The sequence below is a fragment of the Panthera pardus genome, unplaced genomic scaffold (genome assembly GCF_024362965.1).
Source record: "Panthera pardus isolate Hobbes unplaced genomic scaffold, ASM2436296v1 HiC_scaffold_17, whole genome shotgun sequence".
NCBI classification, from domain to species: domain Eukaryota; kingdom Metazoa; phylum Chordata; class Mammalia; order Carnivora; family Felidae; genus Panthera; species Panthera pardus.
Genome location: NW_026526732.1, coordinates 109,107,952 through 109,128,134, shown reverse-complemented (window position 1 = coordinate 109,128,134; position 20,183 = coordinate 109,107,952). Strand labels below are relative to the sequence as shown.

General features: G+C 46.3%; 1 protein-coding gene and 4 non-coding genes across 5 annotated transcripts in view; 2 read left to right on the top strand and 3 right to left on the bottom strand.

Moving 5' to 3' along the window:
* LOC109252608 (histone H2B type 1-C/E/F/G/I) overlaps positions 1–20,183 on the bottom strand; it is a 490,736-nt gene that overhangs the window by 347,131 nt on the left and 123,422 nt on the right. The window lies entirely within an intron of this gene.
* On the top strand, positions 2,600–2,689 carry TRNAR-UCU (transfer RNA arginine (anticodon UCU)). Its single transcript is given in 2 exon segments — positions 2,600–2,636; positions 2,654–2,689. It is a non-coding gene; the product is annotated as a tRNA-Arg (tRNA).
* On the bottom strand, positions 8,379–8,484 carry TRNAL-CAA (transfer RNA leucine (anticodon CAA)). The gene is made up of 2 exons: positions 8,447–8,484; positions 8,379–8,424 (listed from the first exon to the last, which is right to left on the bottom strand). It is a non-coding gene; the product is annotated as a tRNA-Leu (tRNA).
* Positions 9,902–9,974, top strand: TRNAK-UUU (transfer RNA lysine (anticodon UUU)). The gene has a single exon. It is a non-coding gene; the product is annotated as a tRNA-Lys (tRNA).
* On the bottom strand, positions 11,386–11,457 carry TRNAD-GUC (transfer RNA aspartic acid (anticodon GUC)). The gene has a single exon. It is a non-coding gene; the product is annotated as a tRNA-Asp (tRNA).

The window sequence follows — 20,183 nt, the reverse complement described above, 5'->3', positions numbered from 1 at the left end:
GGGAGGGTGGATCACCCATCGTCGATAACGGGGACATGAGCAGGGGTGGCTGTAAAGTGTGTGTATACCAAGCTGCTGGGAAAAACAAACTTGGTTCTTAAAGATGCCCGTTGTCATTCTGTCGGTCAATCACAGCCGTCTGGAAGCAGCACACCAAGTTTCTGAGCCACCGAAAAAAAAAAAAAAAAAAGAATATCCTTCCCTGTGAACGGGGATGGCAGGGGGTTTCGTCCTGGTCCCCGCCCAGTGCCTCCCTCCATTCACAGGCTCAGCAATCGTAGGAGAGGGAATTCTCCGACGGGAGCAAACTCTGCTCTCTCTCACAATCTGTGGTCTGAGACAGATGGGTTTCCAGGAGACCCTAGTTCGCCCAGGATGGACAGCACAGGTCGGAAGACACAGGGGGAGGCCGTCACAGCTGTGCCAAATATCACAGGGTCTTTCCTTGCACTTCGCTGTTGGGATTTCACGTGACATATACGGGAAAGGCCCACAAAGTATTAGGAGAACGTGGGTGCATCGCGTAGCCCACGATGGATAAGTGGCCTAGAGGACTTTGTAACGTATAATGAAAATCATGTTTAGGCACCGTCTCTGCCTCAAATTATTTACTTGAAAACGCGTTCTCAGATGGGGTGCTAAGACTGCTGAGGCAAGAGGGATTAAGATAAGTTATGTCCGGAAGACTATTTCATTCCACAGACCCCTAATTTGGGGGCTTGCTGCAGATATGTGCCACTCGAGCAGCTGGGAATGTTTAACTGCTCTGCAGCCTACGCATCTTATTTTCTGCGAAGGAGCCCTTGCAACTGAGCATTCTGTTGATGGCAGACACAAACTAACGACAAATATATTTTTACCGCTCTCCACCCGGAAAGACTTCCTTTCATTTGAAAACTTTAACATTCTCTGCGAAGCACAGCGTGTGGGTTTAAGTATCGAATTAAGTAGCCTAAGGCGTGCTTAGTTAGATCTCCGGATTCCCGGATCTCATCTTCCCAACTGACTTGTGCTTCGTGCCCATCTCGGATACCCCACGGTCAGAAAAGAATTTCATCTTGTAAGCGGACACGCAGGAATGACCCTCAGGAAATAGGACGACTCATCTCCTCTGGCGCTGAGAACGTCCCACCCGGCTTAGCCTCCCGCTCGCGTCCAACACTCTCGTCCTGTCCGCTTTGCACTTTCGCAGATGCTGGGTTGGGAGCTCGGGTTTTGCCCTGCAAGCCTCGGAGCTCGTTTTGTGCTTTCCGGGTGCGGCCCGGACGTGGGGGTGGGGCTGGGGACTGATGGCCCCCGCGTGCGCGCGCGTGCAGGGCCCTGGGGCCCCTGACCTCCACGTGTGCGGGCTCCGCCTGCGGGTCGGGGCTGGACCCCCGCTGTCCGGGTCGCCGCGCATCACGTCGTGGCCCAGTGGGAACAGCTGAGATGTCCCCTCTTCTTCCGACAGCCCCCTCCCGATGCGCAGATCACCGCAGCGCGCGCGTTCGCGCCCGCAGATCCCGGACTGGCCGCACCTGTAACCCGCCCCTTCGACGAACCCACTGGACCGAGGGTCGCCCAAGAGCGGGGGCGGCTGGACCGCCCGGTCGCACCGGAGAGAGGCAGCAAAGAAAATTGCCGAGTTGGGAACCTGCAGTATTTCCCAAACTGCCTGGATGCGCTCAAAGCTCCGCGGGCCTGCGTGGCGGTGCGGTGCTTTGCTCCGCGAGTCCCGGGACCAGGCCGCGCGCGGAAGCCACCGTCCTGGTGAACAGCACAGGTGCCAGGGAGCGCCTCCCCGACCGGGGCCGGAGGGGACGGGGTGAGGGCGGCGAGGAGGAGAGAGGGGGGTGGGGACGGGTTAGCCCCGGCTGCCCAGGCCACGTGCCGGGAGCGCCCCCAGTTCTGTATTCGCGGAGCCAGCGGCCGGGAGCACATCCGTGCATCATGCGGCTGAAATGACATCTGTGTGGTTATGTATTTATTTATTTGATTATTTATTTATTTACTTTTTCCTTTACATCCAAGTCGGTTAGCATATAGTGCAACAATGATTTCAGGGGTAGAGTCCAGTGATTCATCCCCTATGTGTAACACCCAGTGCTCATCCCAGCAAGTGCCCTCCTTGATGCCCTTTACCCATTTAGCCCACCCCCCACCCACAATCCCTCCAGTAACCATCTATTCTCCATATTTAGGAGTCTCTTATGTTTTGTCCCCCCTCCCTGTTTTTATATTATTTTTGCTTCCCTTCCCTTGTGTTCACCTGCTCTGTGTCTTCAAGTCCTCAGATGAGTGAAGTCATGACATATGTCCTTCTCTGACTAACTTCGCTTAGCATAATACCGTCCAGTTCCGTCCACAGAGTTGCAAATGGCCTGGGGTTTTGAGCTTTGATCAAACTGTTCCTCATCTCGTAGGGACAGATGAGAATGGTCGCTGGAAGGATCAGAAACACCCGCGTCGGGTACTGTGTGTCCCTCGCACTGTCTTGTTTTTGTGTTTCTTGCACTTTTCGCGGTGACTGGAACGGAATAAATGTCCAGAAAAATACTGTATTGCTGACCAAATGCACAGTAGACGACCTTAGGGCTCGGGCCCGGCGCGCCTCCCTGCAGGCTCTGTGGCGCAATGGATAGCGCATTGGACTTCTAGCGCGGGCGGTGGAGGAATTCAAAGGTTGCGGGTTCGAGTCCCGCCAGAGTCGGAAGCGTTTTGCCACTCAGTGGCCACTTGGTTTCAACTTTGTGGTGTTGGGTCCCCGCAGCTTCGTCATGAGCAATCCCACTCGTGTCTACAGGGGCTCAGTGACCAAACAGAGCGAAAGGGAATGAACGCTTGAAGCGAAGGTTCAACCTTGGCATAAATGCTGCTATTTCTCTGTCATGAGAAACGGCTTCCAACGTGCTGTTTTCCCGGTCTTGGCTGGAGGGTCGCGGGCGGAGGTTCCACGCTGCTCCTTCCAGAACATTGAAGTCTCGGGGGGGTTTGCAGCTGCTGACGCGCAGCCCGGGTCTGCACTCCCCCTCCCCCACGGCGCCCCTAAAGCGCTTCTTGGAAGCACCCAAGTTCCAGCTCCGGAAACTTAACCAAAACTCAGTTTGCTTTTAAATGAATGGTGGGTGAGATCAGTAGCAATTATCCCCCCCCCCCTCCGTTAACTGTGGAACTGGAGATAGAGCAGAAAAATACACCTGCTCTCCATCCTCGAACACTACTTCCTTCATTCTCTCCACTGGCGTTTACTTTTGAGTATCCTTCCAGAAGTTATACATGCATGTGTATGTTATATAAACATGTATTATACAATATATCTATATTATATAAGATTTATATATTTATATACAGTCATATGGATCTCTGCGCCCGTCTTTCGTGTGTAATATCATCTCACATATGTAGTGTTGTTGTGTTCTTTATATAAGCTATGTAATATTCCATAGCAGGGGGTGTACAATTGTATCCTAAACACCTCACATCTTAAGTCCAGGTTGCAAGGCATCCTGCGGCCAGCCCTCCCCTTACTGAAGGCCCCTGGGGGGGTCTTGTGTTTGCCATTAGGGAAACAGGACCACAGACCCACTGAATTCCCAGCAAAGCCTGCATCTGGCATGCTTCCGGGCGCTGAAAAGGGAGAACTGTTTGACCTCTACCTTTGCTTGTTGAGCATGGGCTCATTTATCTTCCAATAAAGCATTTTCTTGAACCACCTCTTGTGACATGGTGGGTTTTCTGCTCTTCAACTTGCACAATTTGGCCATGATGCACGTTTCACTGCCGTCAGCTAGGGTAATAATTAACCTCCTACAGAATATTGCCGATTACACACTCCTCATACCATGATATACATCGCATGTCCAGCAGGCCAGGCAATGAAATGAGGTGGTAGTTTCACAGCCTCTGACCCCTGTTCATTCCTGCATAGATTTCTCAGTAAATTACCATGTTCTTACTATAGCTGCAAAGCCACTTTTGTCTAATATTAAATCCACACATGGATGATTTCTGAATTCTCCATGCCATTGCATGTCTTATCTGTTAATCCCTGCGCCAAAATGCATGCCCTTAATGAAATGAGTTTTCTACTAAGTCTTGATACTTAGTATGCTAAATACCACTGTCTTTTTCTTCTTTAAAAGTCTCCTGACCAGCACAGTCACAGACTCACCTTTTCTCTTTGCCTTCCCTCAAGGATCTCAGTCCTACACTTCCTGCTTCCTGACATCTTTTCTCTAATGGTTATTTCATAGATTTATTTCCTGGTTTTCTAATTTTTGTATAGCCAGAGGACAACTCCCCTAGTGGTTAATCCTTCATGGGTGGAAGTAAAATTTTCATTAAAAAAAAATAATAATAACACACCGCAGAGATCACCAATTACTTTCACCATTTCATAGTAGTTTTCTTAGATTTTTAGATTATTTGATTTATGCATGGGGCTGTTTAAGGACCCTCTTAATCAATTGATTGATTTCTTTTTATCTGCATATTCTATTCCCTATATCATTTTTCTTCATAGGAAACCATTTTAATGTATTAACTGTTTACATTGCTATTACATTAAAACATTACATGTTTTCTTACAGAATATGTAATATTTTGTGCATATTCTTTCCATATGACAAAATCGTACTTGGTATACGTATCATTCCACTTCTGACTTTTTCTTTTTTTATAAATTGGAGTTTTTAAAAAATGTTTATTTATTTTTGGGAGGGAGACAGAATGTGAGTGGGGTAGGGGCAGAGAGAGAGGGAGACACAAAATCTGAAGCAGGCTCCAGGCTCTGAGCTGTCAGCATAGAGCCCAATGCGGGTCTTGAACTCACAAACTGTGAGATCATGACCTGAGCTGAAGTCAGACACTTAACCAACTGAGCTACCCAGGTACCCCTGACTTTCTTCCATAACAATCATTACTTTCTTTATACATCATTTAAATGCTGAGCAATATCTCATAGGATGTATCTACCATATTTTACCTTTTTAAAAAATGCTTCTAAGAAGGTGCCATTTTAGTTCCTGAGGCAAACATCCTCATTCGCATCCATTTGAAAGGCATCTGCCATATACCGTCCAGATGTGCTGGTCTGTAAATTACATTTCAAATACATAGTACTAAGTGAAAGAAATACGGTCACTGTTGACGGCCCTGACTTCCCTTCCAGTATATCATATTTGTGTTTGGCTATATAATAATACATTTCATGTAAAATTATAACGAGGTAATTAAATGAAGGTCCAACTGTCAAGAAGCAGGCTTAGAAACTGGCTTGGGTCAGATGGTGCAGCGGTGTAATTGTGTGTGAGGGAAGGAAATATTCAAGGTAGATCCTATCTTACTACATAAATAAATACATTATCAGTAAACTTACAAGGTCGGGGGTTCAAAAAACAATAAAATGAGAACATTTACTAATCACTGGATACATTTCCTCACAGGTCATTGACATGCTCTCCAAGCTTCTCGGTGTCTTTCTGGTAAAATGCCTATTTCATAAACAGCAAATGATTGGATCTTCTCTTTTTTCCAGTCTGACCATTTCTTGATTTCAGAGTGGGATTTTAAACTCACCGAGGATGTTGTAGAAACACCGCTGGCACCTGTTGAACGTGAGACTGGGTTCTATGTGGGTCTCTTGCGACGTGCGGATGTAGTAAGGACTAGAGAAAGCGTTCTCAGTCTCCTGATATTCAGTCACTGATTCATAGACAGAAAGTCAGAGGGCTCCCAGGGGGAGTTTTCCTCACTGTTAGTAAGGCCAAAAATAATACTTCAAGCTAAGGAAGTGTAAGAATTTCTGAAAGTTTGGCACCCTTATGTTTGAGAGTTTCATTTATTCTCTCTGTCTTACCTGGGAAAAAAAGGATGATACAGGCAGTGGAGAATCTGAGTAAGCATTAATAACCTACAAAGCTCTTTAGTGACAATTCTGGGTAATTGAGTGTACATCACTAAATAAGTAATACAGATCTTACCAGGTAGGAAATAAGAGTCAAACAACATTTTTTGCTTCTGCTAAAATTGTGACTTTTTGACAAGAGAAAGCTTTGATCCACATGAAAATTGTTTTTTGTTTTTTTTTTAAGATTTTATTTTTAAAGTAATCTCTACACCCAACATGGGGCTTGAACTCACGACCCCAAGATCAAGACTTACATGCTCTTCTGACTGAGCCAGCCAGGCTCCCCATATGAAAATTCCTTTTATATACATTTTTATACACATTTCACACAATACACACACACACGCTTTTATATACATTGTTTTTATAAACATTTTTATATCTTTTTTTGGTACAATGGAATAAAATTAATTTTTGAATGTGTAAAGGGGTCTTGAGGCTTGACCCCAGTGTCTTTATCGTTTTGAGGGGATTACAGACTAGGTAGGTCAGATAAGCATCAGAAACATCCTCGGCTTTACCTTTAACATTTTTGTATGAATCCTCATTTAAGAGTGTAGTCGATTTTTCTTTGGAATAGTAGTGAGACTCCAGCACCAGCTAACGTATGGGTTAATCAGCACAAGCAGGACGGATGGTAGGTAAGTGGGATCCTTCCTTATCGTATAACAACTAATTTCTGACATGGAGTTAAATATTCCCCTGTGAGTAGCAACTTATCATAAACACTGAGGACCTCTGTTTTAATCGTGAAGTGTATGTACTATAATTGTCCCCGACTGACTGATAATCACTTTATACACAATTTTTATACCTATCTTTATGTTTGAATATGACTACGTTTTCTATAAGCTGAGAAATAAAAGATCATTGATGTGTATGTATATTTATGTATTTTACTTTATTTTTATGAAATAAAAATACACCCTCATACACAGTTAACCCAGGAAGACTGTTCTCTTTTCAGTGTTAGTCTTTTTTTTTTTTTAATCCTAAATTTGGTAAATAAAAGAATTCTCACAATACTTCTGAGTCCAAGTCTGAAAAATGACAAAGCAAACCTAATTATTTCTATCATTCTTCCTTTTTAAAGTGGAAGAACAAATCTTTCTGTCAGTTGGAGGCCATTCTAGAAAACCTGAAGGAGTTAGGCACAAAAGACATCTTCGTGGTTTTTACTATTCTGAAGTTAGGGCCTACATTTGTGAAAATCAAGTCAAGAGGAATTGTCATGGGAGACAAAACATGAATACAAGTCAGAATTTTGTAAAAATGAGGCATAGTTGTTTTTTTTTTTTTAACAGATAACATGTAAATCCACAGCAATAATAACAGTGACTATTGGGAACTTAAAAATATGTAGATTGTCTTCAAATTATTTAAAAATATACCAGGAGTACAAAGAGGCAACAGAATATTTTGGCCATTCAGAAAGAACTTCGGTTAACTTGGTACAAATAACTTGATAATTTTGCAGGAAAAAAATCAAATTTTGCTCTTTTGCACGTATTTTCATCCCACAATTGTATATTCTTTTCCTACAAATAAATCAATTAAAAATGACTATCTCATATTTTTGATCATTTGTATACTGTTTTTTATTTTTTTAAAAAAATTTTAAATGTTTATTTACTATTGAGAGACAGAGGGACACAGGGTGTGAGCAGGGAGAGAGGGAGACACAGGATCTGAAGCAGGCTCCAGGCTCTGAGCTGTCAGCCCAGAGCCCAACGTGGGGCTCAAACTCACAAACTGTGTGAGTTCATGACCTGAGCTGAAGTCAGTCGCCTGACCAATTGAGCCACCCAGGCGCCCCTGTATACTGCCTTTTAAATGAACCTTACTATATCTCTATATGTATGTATTTAAATATACACACATACAGCATCAGATGTATCTGCGGACATTACCGGGGGTCCACGGAGGGTGGCACCGGGTGCCAATCACCCCTGGTTGAGGATCACTGTTCTAACCCTTTTGCCTCTCATGTCTCGCTGATCTGATGCCACAGAATACATCACATCCAGACTCTTCACGCCACAGCCCACGCCCTGACCATCACGGAGAAGTGATGGGGAGAAAGTGTGCAGGGGAGGAAAGAGGAAGGTCGGAGAAGAAAAAGAGGCTGAGGCGAGGGCAGTGGGGAGGAGGGACACGCAGGAGAAGGGTGGAGGGGTGGAGGGTGCCCCTGCCCCTGCCCGTCACAGAGCAGTTCAAATACTGGAGGCAGGAACTTAGAACCCCCACCTCATCCATGTTGTAAGACCTACATTTTAATACTGATGTATTACTGAGATGCCACACAGAAGGAGAAAGAAAGAAACAGAAAGGAGGGACGAAGGAAGCACCTGCAGAGGAGAAAGACATGCAAGCCCACCGACTTAAAAAGGGTGAAGTGCGGGCCGCAATAGGGAGAAAGGGGAAGATCCGCTCTTGCTGCCTAAAACGGCGGTTACGTAAAGTTGCAGACTTTGAAACTAAAACGGGAGCGTGTCAGAAGTGGGATTCGAACCCACGCCTCCATGCGGAGACCAGAAGCCCCGAGCGCGGGAAGCGAAGCTTGAGTCTGGCGCCTTAGACCACTCGGCCATCCTGACACCCGCGGAGGGCAGGCCGCTAACCGGCTCGTAAATGCAACAGAGGGAACCGGACTCCGCGCTGGCGAGCGCCAGCCCACTGCGCCTGCGCGATGCCGGAGGCGAAAGGCGAGTTTGCCGGAAGCCGGGGGCTGAGGCGCGCGGAGCCGGAGCCGGGACCCGGGGACACCCGGGGGGACCCGGGGGACGCCCTCGCCCCGCCGGGTGGGGGTGGGGAAAGCGTGGGCCGCAGAGCCCTCCTCCCCCGGCTTCCCGCGGGGCTCACGCCCCTCCCCCCACGGTTAAGTTCAGAAGGTAACAGGTGCCGCGAGACCCGGAGAGCAGGGCTTAGCGCCCCCTGCCCCGGCCCACCTGGAAGTGTCCTCCTAAGAGTCAGCGGCGGCTGGATTGTTTTTTCGGTCAAGTCGAAATGATTAAATGTTATTCCCCCAGGCATAGGTTTGTCGCGTTAGTTTTAATGCCTGAAATTCGGTGTCATTTCTGTAACAAAATAGCACGTACACACGACTTCGTAGGAGTTGGCATCGTGGGTACTGCATGAACTTGACGCACGATTTTCCTCATATTTGGTCAAAGTGGCATTTGTCTTCATGAATTGAAAAGCCCAAACATAATGCCTTAAATTAATGATAACGGAAGTATTGACTCGAAGTAGGTGAGTAGTCCGGGGCTGGCGCTGCCGCCCCCTTTGGGTGGGTGGGAATTTGTCCCCCGCCCCCCCCCCCCCCCCCCCCGGTCTCTCTGCAGGTGCTCGCGAGCCGCTAAATCACGAACCACGAGCACTGTTTCCTCACCCGCCGCTCACTCCTGTCTTGGGATGAGTTGGGGCTCGCGATGCAACGTGAGGGACAAAGCTGGAGGCGGCCCTGCACCCCCCACCCCCACCCCCCGGCCCTAAAGAACCCAGACCCTCCATTTCCGAAACTACGGGGACAGTCCCGCAGGGGACAGCCAGGCTCAATCCCCCTGCGTTGTGTCAGGGTCAAACCCTCCTCCTCTCCATCTTCCCTGCGTTCTCTTGAGGATGCCCTTCAGTCGTTCCAGTTCCTAAAAAAGCCTCGTCCCGGTTTCCCCCACCGGTAGGGGAGGGAGCCCGCGCGTCCGCTCCGCAAGCACCTGAGGAGGAAATAGTGTGTCCGAGGGTCCTTCTGCCCCAAACCGCGAGTCCCCTTCGGCAATAATTGGGTCCAGGAAGAACCTTCACTCTCCCTGTAGCTGTGCGCGTTAACCGGCTCTTTAAAGGATGTCCAGGGTGGCGGTTACACGGTCTGCTTAAGGATGAGATGACCCGGGTCGCTGAGCCACACTTTGGGGGGCCCTGGTAGTTCCTGGAACCTTAGGTCACTTCTCTTCCTGGTAGTTCGAATTCTGCACGAATTTAGTTATTTATAAGACAAGTTAGCGCTGCCTTCCCAGGGCCTGGGTAGCTCAGTCGGTAGAGCATCAGACTTTTAATCTGAGGGTCCAGGGTTCAAGTCCCTGTTCAGGCGGCAATTGAGCTTTTTTTCCCCCCCCCAGCCACATGTGGAAGGGGAACCTGCACGTGGTCCACATGAACTCGTTGTCTTTGCCCACGTGAAGGCCCAATCTAGCCTCATTTAATTATTCCTAAGAGCGAACTAAGCCACTCCTAGATTTTGCAAGGGAATGTAGAATTGTGGGCGATAGGAAGAAAGACAACAAAAAACTTTTGAGTGAATTGCTATGAGATGTGCCCTTTTAAAATTCCCTTGCACAACGTGGGGGTGTCTGTCTAGAAGGCGGGGTGCAGTTTGATTAGACCCTGTCCGGGTACCATTGTGGTCGCTTTGATCCCTGGGCGTCCCCCAGCTTGTTCAGCAGACGCCAGTGCACGGCTACTGCCCCGCTCTGCAACACGGAGGTGAAGAACTGAAATCCAGACACATCCCGAAATCGTGTTCGCCATCCGCTTTGTGCTTTCGTTGGAAAAGCTGCCCCTCCCAGGGTGCCCGGCCGGCTGGGTTGGTAGGGAGTGCGACTCTCGGTCTCCCGGTTGTGCGCTCGAGCCCCATGTCAGTATGGAGATTACATTCAAAATCTTTAAAAAGGGAAAGCTACTCCCCTTCTCCTGGGGTTTAAATCATGTGTAGAAGCTCTGGAAAGGAGGTTCTTTCCATTTGTTCTCTGTAGGGTGCCATAGGCTTTGGTAAGTCCTTAGATGGTGTTTTGATTAAAAAGTCAAGGTTTTCACCTGGTGGATACTGTGTGTGAAAGCTGGGAATTGCTACTTCGTGTAGACTTTCCGTTTTTCTTTTTTCTAATCTATCCGGTCTGAAAGCGATTTTGATCAGGTGTTTTATTGCCCAGCGCTGAGACCAACGGACACATAATTCCGGGGCAGGTAAGGGGGTGGCCCCAGGCACCCCAATCCTTGCCTGCCGCGGCCCAGGTTCCGGCTGCTGCAGGGAACCGGGAGTTCGAGTCCCGCCACCGGCAAACCTGGGCTTGAGCCCGTGCGCCACCGGTTCGCAGGCGCGTTCACCTGCCCCTTCGACTCCACCTGCTCCTCGTCCCCGAGCGCGGGCCCTACGCCCTGGATGCTCCGGGGAGGCCCCTCCGTCGCCTCACCTGTCCCGGCAGGTGCCCGTCCCTTTCCGCCCAAACACCCCCCACCCCCGGCCCCCCCGCCCCGCGTGCCTGGACACACACCTCACTCGCGCCTGCGACGTCTGCAGCTCAAAGTTCTCAGCTCAACACCCGGCAGCATTTCCGGGGCGCACTTCGCATCCAGGGAAAGCGGCCCGGTGCAACGATCAGCCCCCACACGGAAATTGCCTTAAAACGAGAGGTGGAATCCAAGCAGGAAGCCCCCCGGGAGCCCAGCCCACCCCGGAAGTTTGCTGCTCTCAAAAGGGCGAGGCCAAAAGCTGCCCCTGCTGTCTCCCCGTCGGGGAATCGAACCCCGGTCTCCCGCGTGACAGGCGGGGATACTCACCACTATACTAACGAGGAGGACGCGTTAGTTCCCGGAAAGTTCTCCTATAGAGGAATTCATACGCTGGGTCCTGCCCTTTCCTGCGCACGGGATTCCTGAGAGATGCGCCCATCTTCACAGGAAAGATTTGTTACAAAATCCAAGAGAACAGATTTCCCAGTGTGACCTGGAAAACGCAAACACGACAGTCCGCAGGAGATCAGACGTTGCCGTGCACAGTATTATCACTCTGGCACAGAAATGTTCCTTAACAGCAGGACCGCCGAGCTAGACGCACTTCCTCTGCTTCGGTTCGCCACGGTGAGAATCGTCTGTGTTGTGCGTGAATTTGTACACGGAGTACGGAGAGGAGCTTACTCTTAAAATCTAATCTCAGATTCTGCAGCGCTGGCATCGAGTGGGTTGTTTGTGAATAGCCTTTTAGCGGTGGAAATCCCACCGTTAGGAATATTCCTCAGTGAAATTCCAGCCCAGAGCCAGAGGGGGCTTCCCAGGTGGTCTTTGTAGCAATTCCAGGGAGCAAAGAATCGAAGACACACTTCCTGGATGAGCATGACTGAAATGAACGTGTGTCCTGACCGGAGAGAAAAGCAATAGGAGTCCTACGACCTCGGAACAAACCTCTACAAATGGGTTTGGCTTAAGGCAACAGAAACGCGTTCCTCTCAGTTTTGGAGACCAGCAGAGGGAGATCAAGATGCCAGCGCCAGGAGGGCTCTGGAGAAGACTGTTTCCCGGCTTCTACCCAGCCTCCTGTGACTCCGCGCCATCCTGCCTGCTCCTTGGCCTCTGGCTGCCAAGTTCCAATCTCTGCCTCTCTCTGTGTCTCTGTGGGTCCTCTCTTATAGGGACACCAGCCACTGGATGTAGGGCCCAGCCCAGCCCAGTATGACCCGATCTTAATTTAACTAATGACATCTGCAAAGACCTATTTCTAAGTAAGGTCGCGCTCTGAGGTTCTGGACAGACACAAATTTCCAGGGGGTGCTATTTAACCCGCTGCAATTAAGAATGAAAGATAAAGCATTTATGCATAAACTCCGTTGACTGCGCCAGAGTATACACTAAGAGCTGGAAAGGCACTGCTGAAGTTTGGTTGTGGGGAAAGGGAAGGGAGAGTATACAGTCGTCTGATACTGTGGCTCCAGTAAAAATGGAAGGAAATTGTAAAAAGAGGAGGACAAAGCTGTTAAATGACATAATGATGGTGATAACACAAACATACAAACTTTCCAAAAATATTAGAAACGGCAAAATGTCAACATAGCCTCGTTTCCAAAGAGACATTAAAGACCTAAACAAATGGGGAAGTATATAATTTTGTGGATAGGGGGACTTAGTATCTCAAGGATAGCATTTCTCCCTAAAGCGATCTATGAATTCCACATTATTCTAATATTAATCCCAACAATTTTTTCAAGAGCTTGAAAAGATTTCCAAGAGCTTTTTGTAAAATTGTATGTAAGTGTATCGGGCCCATAATAGCAAGGCCACTTTTACTACAAATGCGGAGAGGATCGCCTGTAAAGCTTGCAGAACTCATCAGACACTCCAGGAATGAATATATTGTCACATCACAGACACTGGCATAGAACCTCAAATTGGTTAAACAGGACAGAGAGCTCAGGAGATCAGTATTTGGTGTATTGAGAGGGGCGGCATTCAGGGCAGAGGACAGTTCAGACTATTTAGTAAGTGGAGCGAGGAAAAAAATATAGTTTTCTCATGGAGGGAAATATGACATTGGATAAAGATGAACACTAGAAAGATCAAGGATATAAATGCCACAACCAAAATTGAAAGCTCTCAGTAGAGAGTATGTGAATCAGCCAGGAACCTGTATGTGCTATCCTGGGGAATAATGTGGAGAAATTTAATATAGTAAATGTAATAGAATTTAATAATTTGTATAGAAATGTAATATAGTAAATTGTATAGCAAATATAGTAATATAGTAAAATTCCGTTAATGATGGCAGAGCTGATGTGGTCAATGGGACAGAGACTATCAATGTAGGAGGCCACACAGGCTAAAAGGCCTGGCTCTCTGGGAGAACTTGAAACCCCCGCAGATTTGCCCTCGAAGGCATCTGATGCCCTGAGGAGATACAGCTGAGACCGAGCAGTGGCGAGTAATACTTTCCCTCTGGCTTCTCTCCTCTAATCTCCATCCAGTGCCCAACACTGATTTCAACCCAACCAGAAGTCACCTGACGAGGTAAGTTGAGGACTGCAGCTTACGTGGTCCAGCATCTTCGTGTCAGAAAGCACGAACGAGCCCAGGTCATGGATAAATCGGAGCACAGACATGCGAGGCCTCCCCTTCTGCCCCTCACCATCCAGTCTCAGCATTTGACTAAAATTTAACTTACCTTCAAAAAGCTAATGCTCTGTACGTATGAGGGTGCCCTCAAACCCTTCCAAAAAAAAGAAAGGCAAAGCACCATCCTACTTTTGGAAAGAGAGGGGAATTGGAATTCTCCAGACCCAAGATCTCATCACGCCAGCTCTGTTCTCTGTGAACTGACGCAAGGAGAACGTGCAGCTACTCCAGGCTACGGAGCCCGCGGTAGAAAGAGGGGTAGACATGACCTGGCTCCGCCCTCTTTTTTTGGGCTCCGATCTCCCACCAGCGCAACTAAGCTGCAGACAGGTGGGAGGCTGGCCTGGGAAACACAGTCTGGGGAGTTGAGCCCTGCTGATGTAGAGAGTAATTCAGAGGATGGGGATCCACCCACAAGTGAGTGAGTGATCCACCCCCATCATGAGAATGTATATTCGAGCAGCAAAGATTGGAAACACTGGTTAAATACGACACAGAAATGCTACAGGGTCAAGACAACTTTGACCGGTTTGTGCATATGAAATTAATAGCTTCCTGTAACCGAATTATAGCTTAAAATGAAAACACAAGTTGTGCGGAGAAAGGTTAACTGCAATTCAAATAATGGAACTGCAAGAAACTAAAGAGAAAAAGAAAACAATGCACCAAGACCTCCCATACGTTAGTAAGTCAAGCACATCAACTCAATTGAAAAACAGGCAGTCAAATAAATAAATAAGTAAACCGGAATTGGGGAGAAAATTCAAGTGTATAAATCCAAACATGTGTAGAGATATTCAACCTCACTGTGATACCAAAATGCAAGCCATTACTTCAACAAACTTATTTCCACTTGATAGGATAAAAATTAAATGTACCGAAGTGACAACCGTTGGAGAAGATTTGAATACACGGTACCCTTTATACTTTGCCCAAAGAGCCTGTGGTGGTGAACCTCATGTGTGAACTTGCCCGGATCAGATATCTGGCTAAACATTGTTTCTAGGTGTGTCTGTGAGGGTGTTTCTGGATGAAATTAGCACTTGAATTAGGGGATTCGGTAAAGCCATTTGCCTTCCCCAATATGGGTGAGAACCATCCAAGCCGCTGAGAGCCTAAATAGGACAAAAGGGCAGAGAAAGACTTCGGCCCTCTGCCTAATTGCTCAAAGCTGGAACATGGATCTTCTTCTGGCTCCCTGGTTCTCAGGCCTTCGGACTCAGGTTGAATTATGACGGGGCAGACGTTATGGGTTGAATGTTTGGTTATCCCCAAATTCATAGGTTGAAATCTTGCCCTCCAATGTGATGGTATTTGGAAGTAGATCCTTTGAGAGGTGACTAATTCCTGAGTTAGTCCCTACTGAATTGGATTAGTGCCCTTTTCAGGAGACCCCAAAGAGCTCCTTCGAGGAAGCTCTCTCTCATCAGACAATTGAAGCTGCTAGCACCTTGATCTTGGACTTCCCAGGCTCTAAAACTGAGGAATAAATTTCTGTTGTTTAGAAGCCCCCAGTCTGTGGAAATTGTCACAGTAGCCACAAGGGACTAAGACAGGCGTACGTCTTTACAACTTTGGGAAAACAGTTCTCATTACCTCCAATAGTTACACATTTATGTGACCTGACAAATCAACACTTTGTCTCCTAGGAACATACTCACACGTTACATAGGCATACTTTGTTCTCTTGAGCTTTGCTTTATGGCTTTTATGACTGTTGTTTTTATAAACTGTAGGCTTGTGGCAACCCTGCGTCCTGCAAATTTGCTGGCACCATTTCTCCAAAGGCATTTGCTCACTTCGTGTCCTTGTGTCACACTTTGGTAATTCTCACAATATTTCAACCTTTTTCATTATTATTATATTTGTTGTGGTGATCTGTGATCCATGAGCGTTGAGGCTCCCACTGTAACTGTTTTGGGGTGCCACGAACCGTGCCCAAATACGAGAGCGAAATTAATAACAGATAATTGTGTATATTCTGGCAGCTCCATTGACCGGCCTTTCCCCATCTCTCCCCTTCCCTCTTCTCGGGCCTTTCTTTTCCCCAAGACACAACCATATTGAAATCAGGCCGATCGATAGCCCTACAACGGCCTCTAAGTGTTCAAGGGGAGGAGGAGTGGGGCACCTCACTTTAAATCGAAAGCTGGATGTGATTAAGCTCAGCGAGAAAGGCATGTTGAGAGCCAGGGCAGGCCGAAAGCTAGGCCTCTTGTGCCAAACAGTCGGCCAAGTTGTGAATGCAAAGGAAAAGTGAAAAATGTAGCTCCAGTGAACACACAAATGATGAGAAGTGACACAGCCTTATTGCTGATGGTGGAGACAGTTCGAGCGAGCGGTCTGCATAGAAGATCAAACCAGCCCCAACATTCCCTGAAGCTAAAGCCTTGTCCAGAGAGCAAGGCCCCGACTCTCTTCAATTCCAGGAATGTTGTTCCTGAACCATTTATCAACAAGTCTATCTTTCCGCCTCTGGTTTGAAATGCACTCTTTATCATAGACTAAATGTCCTTATGCGATTTGGTTTATTTCTGGACTTTGTATTTGACCGCACTGATCTATTTGTCTATTCATTTGTGAGTGCCACAATTTTTTTGTAGGTTGATGTTTATCGTTGAATGTTGGGGTCTTCTAAGCGTACTCAGGTCCTCTGCAAAGAGGGGTCATTTTACTCCTCTTCCAAATTTTATGTCTCTGATATTTCTCATCTAACTGCATTCCCAATACTGCCAGTAGACAATATTGAGTAGCAGTGGGAGTAGTGACCAGCTGTATTCTTAGTGGAAATGCCCGTAGTAGTTTCCTGTTAAATAAGCTGCTTAAACTGCTGGTTTCAAGATGTGTGTGTGTGTGTGTGTGTGTGTGTGTTCAGAGAAAGTATTCATTAATTTCTATTTTCTTGAACTTTTAAGTCAGGAACGGGTGTTGAATTTTACCTAATTTTTCAGTATCCGTATCGATGTGGTTTTGGACTGGTGGGGGGTCCAGAGCCGATGGCCTTGAAAGAATTCTTGAGACGTCTTTGTGCAAAAAGGTGGTTTTATTAAGGCATGGGGACAGGACCTGTGGGCAGGAAGAGCAGCTCTGGGGTTGTGAGGAGGGACTGATTACACACTTGGGAGTTGGGGGACTTGAAGGTAAAAGGGAAGTTTCCAAAATGACTTTCATATGCTAAAGAGGACTCAGAAGATACCAGAGACCTGGCTATTGTCAAGCTAAGGTGGTTTTCCCTCTATCGAAGCATGAACATTAAGACCGTAGGGGTTCCCGGAGGAATGTTATACTCTGCCTGCCTCAAGAATTTGTCAATGAGCTGCAGGTTCTAAGGAAATTTAGTTCTGCCATTTCCTTCTGTCCTTGTTCCCCACACCACTGTGGAGGGGAGGGGCATGTTGGGGCTCCAGGAAACTAAGTCTAGAGGTGTCTGGAGATTGCCTTTTTTCTTGTAAATCATGAAAACACAAACTGATGGAGACTCAGGTCCTGCACGACTGTGATCTCTATGGTTAACCATTTGTTTTCCCCTTTCTTTGGTTCTTGGGCAACCAGGGGAGCCTGAGGAATGTCACAAAGAGCCCACCCCTCTGGGCAGAGGTGGGGGCTTGGGGGGGAGGTTGGAGGGTGTCACCTTGCCGTATGCTCCTTCATCAGTATCAGAAGATATCATATGGCTTTTCCCTTTACATCTATTAATGTGATATATCCTTATCCTTTAATGGACTTCGTAAAAATGGGACAATCTTGAATTCCTGGACTAAATCTCACTCTGGCAGAATGGTGTTGGACTCTGTTTGCTAATGTCAATATTTTCAGATTGATATTCATGTATGATCATCACATGTACATTTTTTTACTGTTAGGTTCAGACATTAATGCTATAATTGCTTCATAAAAAGAATTAGAAAGTATTCCTTCATGTACTATGTTCTAGAATAATTTATGTAGCACTCAGACTATCTGATGTTTGTAGATTTGGCAGAATTCTTCTCAAGACCATTTGGGCCTCGTGGTTTTTTGTGGAGTAGTACCTTGATAACGTTCTCTGTTTTATGGCACATAGTCTAAGTTTTCTGCTGATGTAGTCTTGATTTTGGTAAACCGCATTTCTCTAGGACTCATCTGTTTCGTCTAGGTTTTCAAATATATCTCAAAGGGGTTTGCAAAATATTTTTATAATGTTGACAACATCTCTTTGTTTTCGATGTTGATTTCCCTTCAGTGTTTCTTAGGTCTGTTTTCTCCTTTTTCTCATGATTAAATTAGCCATTAGTTTGCCTTAAGTTATTTTCTTCCAGAAATTCAGGATTTTGATTTTATTCTATTTTCTACCACACCGTTTTCTGCACTTTATTTTTTCTCATTTTCTTCCTTGTGTTTTCGTCTGTTAATTTTGTTGATATTATTCTGGCTTTTTCAACTGACCGTTTATTGTATTTGTTTTCATTCTTATTGACAAAGGGTTTCACTGAGTACCATGAACTGAGGGGCTCATAAACAACAAAAATCTATTTTTCACAGTTCCAGAGGTTGGAGGTCCAAGACTGGCGGTGCCAGTGTGGCTGGGGTCTGGTGAGAGCCCTCCTCTGGGTTGTTTTCTTGTATCCTCACAGGGCAAAGAGGGCTAGAGAGCACTCCGGGGTTCCTTTTGTAAGTCACTAATGTCATTCACGGGGACTTCACCCTCCTGACCCAATTACCTCCCAAACACCCCACATCCCAATATATCACACTGGGGTTTGGAATTTCAACATATGAATTGGGGGGCGGGTGGTACAAACATTCAGTTCATTGCAAGGATCTCTATCTTCCTGTTATCACTACTTTAAATGAACCCCCCCATTCTGTTATGTAGTGTTTTCTTGTTGTGTTAACATGTCTAAGATAGAGATAAACAATGAACAATTAATTAACAATTAACAATTGAAACAAAAGCCAAAACTTTATAGTAAAATAGTAAAAAGATGTTAATAGACAATTTTTTAAGATATTAAAAAAGTCCTTAGGGGCTCCTGGGTGGCTCAGGTCATGATCTCATGGTTTGTGGTTTCCCATGTCAGGCTCTGTGCTGACAGCTGGGAGCCCGGAGCCTGCTTCAGATTCTGTGTCTCCCTCTCTCTCTGCCCTCCCCTACTTGCGCTCTGTCTCTCTCTCTCAAAAATAAACAAGTGTTAAAAAAAATTTTTTAAAGTCCCTTATACATATAAAAGTATATCCGAACTCTAACAGATAAAGAAATGCAAATTCACACCAAAGTGAGATGCCATTTTTCTGCTATTAGATTTACAAAAATTAAAAGGTATGTCAAAGCTATGGGGAACAGGCAGTCTTACTTATTGCTGGTGGGAATACAAATTGATATAACCGTTATGGAGGGGAATTGGGGCATATCTAACAAGATCACATAGGCATTCATCATTTCTCCCAACAATCCCAAACCTCATGACCTCCCCTGAAAACTTACCTTCAACAGAATGAAAACACACGTGCGCATATTATTTGTAACTGCGAACAACCGAAATGCCCAAACAGAAGAACGTGGTTAAATAAAGCATTACTTTCCCCCAACGGGGTACTTCTGCGGCCGTAACAATGGAAGACCAGGGAAGATCTCGATGAACTGACATAGAGTGATCTCTAGGGTCTTTTGGTGAGTGAAAAGATTAAGGGCCAATCAACATCTGCGGTATAGTTTCTTTAGGAAAGAAGAGGAAATTTTAAAATTGTGTATCTGCTTGTTTGTTCAGGAAAAGGTACAGGAAGGATAAGCCGAGTGGGGACTGATTGCCCACAGAGAGAAGGTGGGAGTGGGCAGAGAGAGAGGGAAGGAAAACCAAAGAGCCGCTGAGGCGAGTGACATTTCTTCGAGTATCTCTGCATGGTTTTGACCTTTAGAACGATATCGTCCCTGTGCCTACAAAAATAATAAAATAAACAAGGGTAGGGTAGAGATGCAACATGGCATGAACCTGATTATTTCAAATGAATAATATAACAACGAGAAAAGGAGAGACCCAACACAATGAACTTAAGTGCAGTATTTATACTACATGTCGTCAGGCTGAAAGCGTAAAAAATTAGAAAACCAGTCAATTCTCAGTACCTTGGGTTCCCAGGGCCGTGGTTTAACGCACACACACCATGCACTTAAAAGCCCACGATCAGGGCCTTTAACCATAATCCAAATCCCTGGATAAGAACCGAAACTTTTTAATGTAAAGACAAAAAAGCAGCTAAGACCATTTCAAAATGTGTTCGCATATGGCTTTTCAGCCAGGCACTCTTAAGGTGCCACAAACTTTCCGTGTAGGAAGAGTTGTCCCAAACTGTGTCACCTCGGAGACAGACGGCAAAGACTCTCTTCCCTTCCTGACAGGCTTCGCTCCAAGATTAATGAGTCGTGTCAAAGGAACGTGAAAAC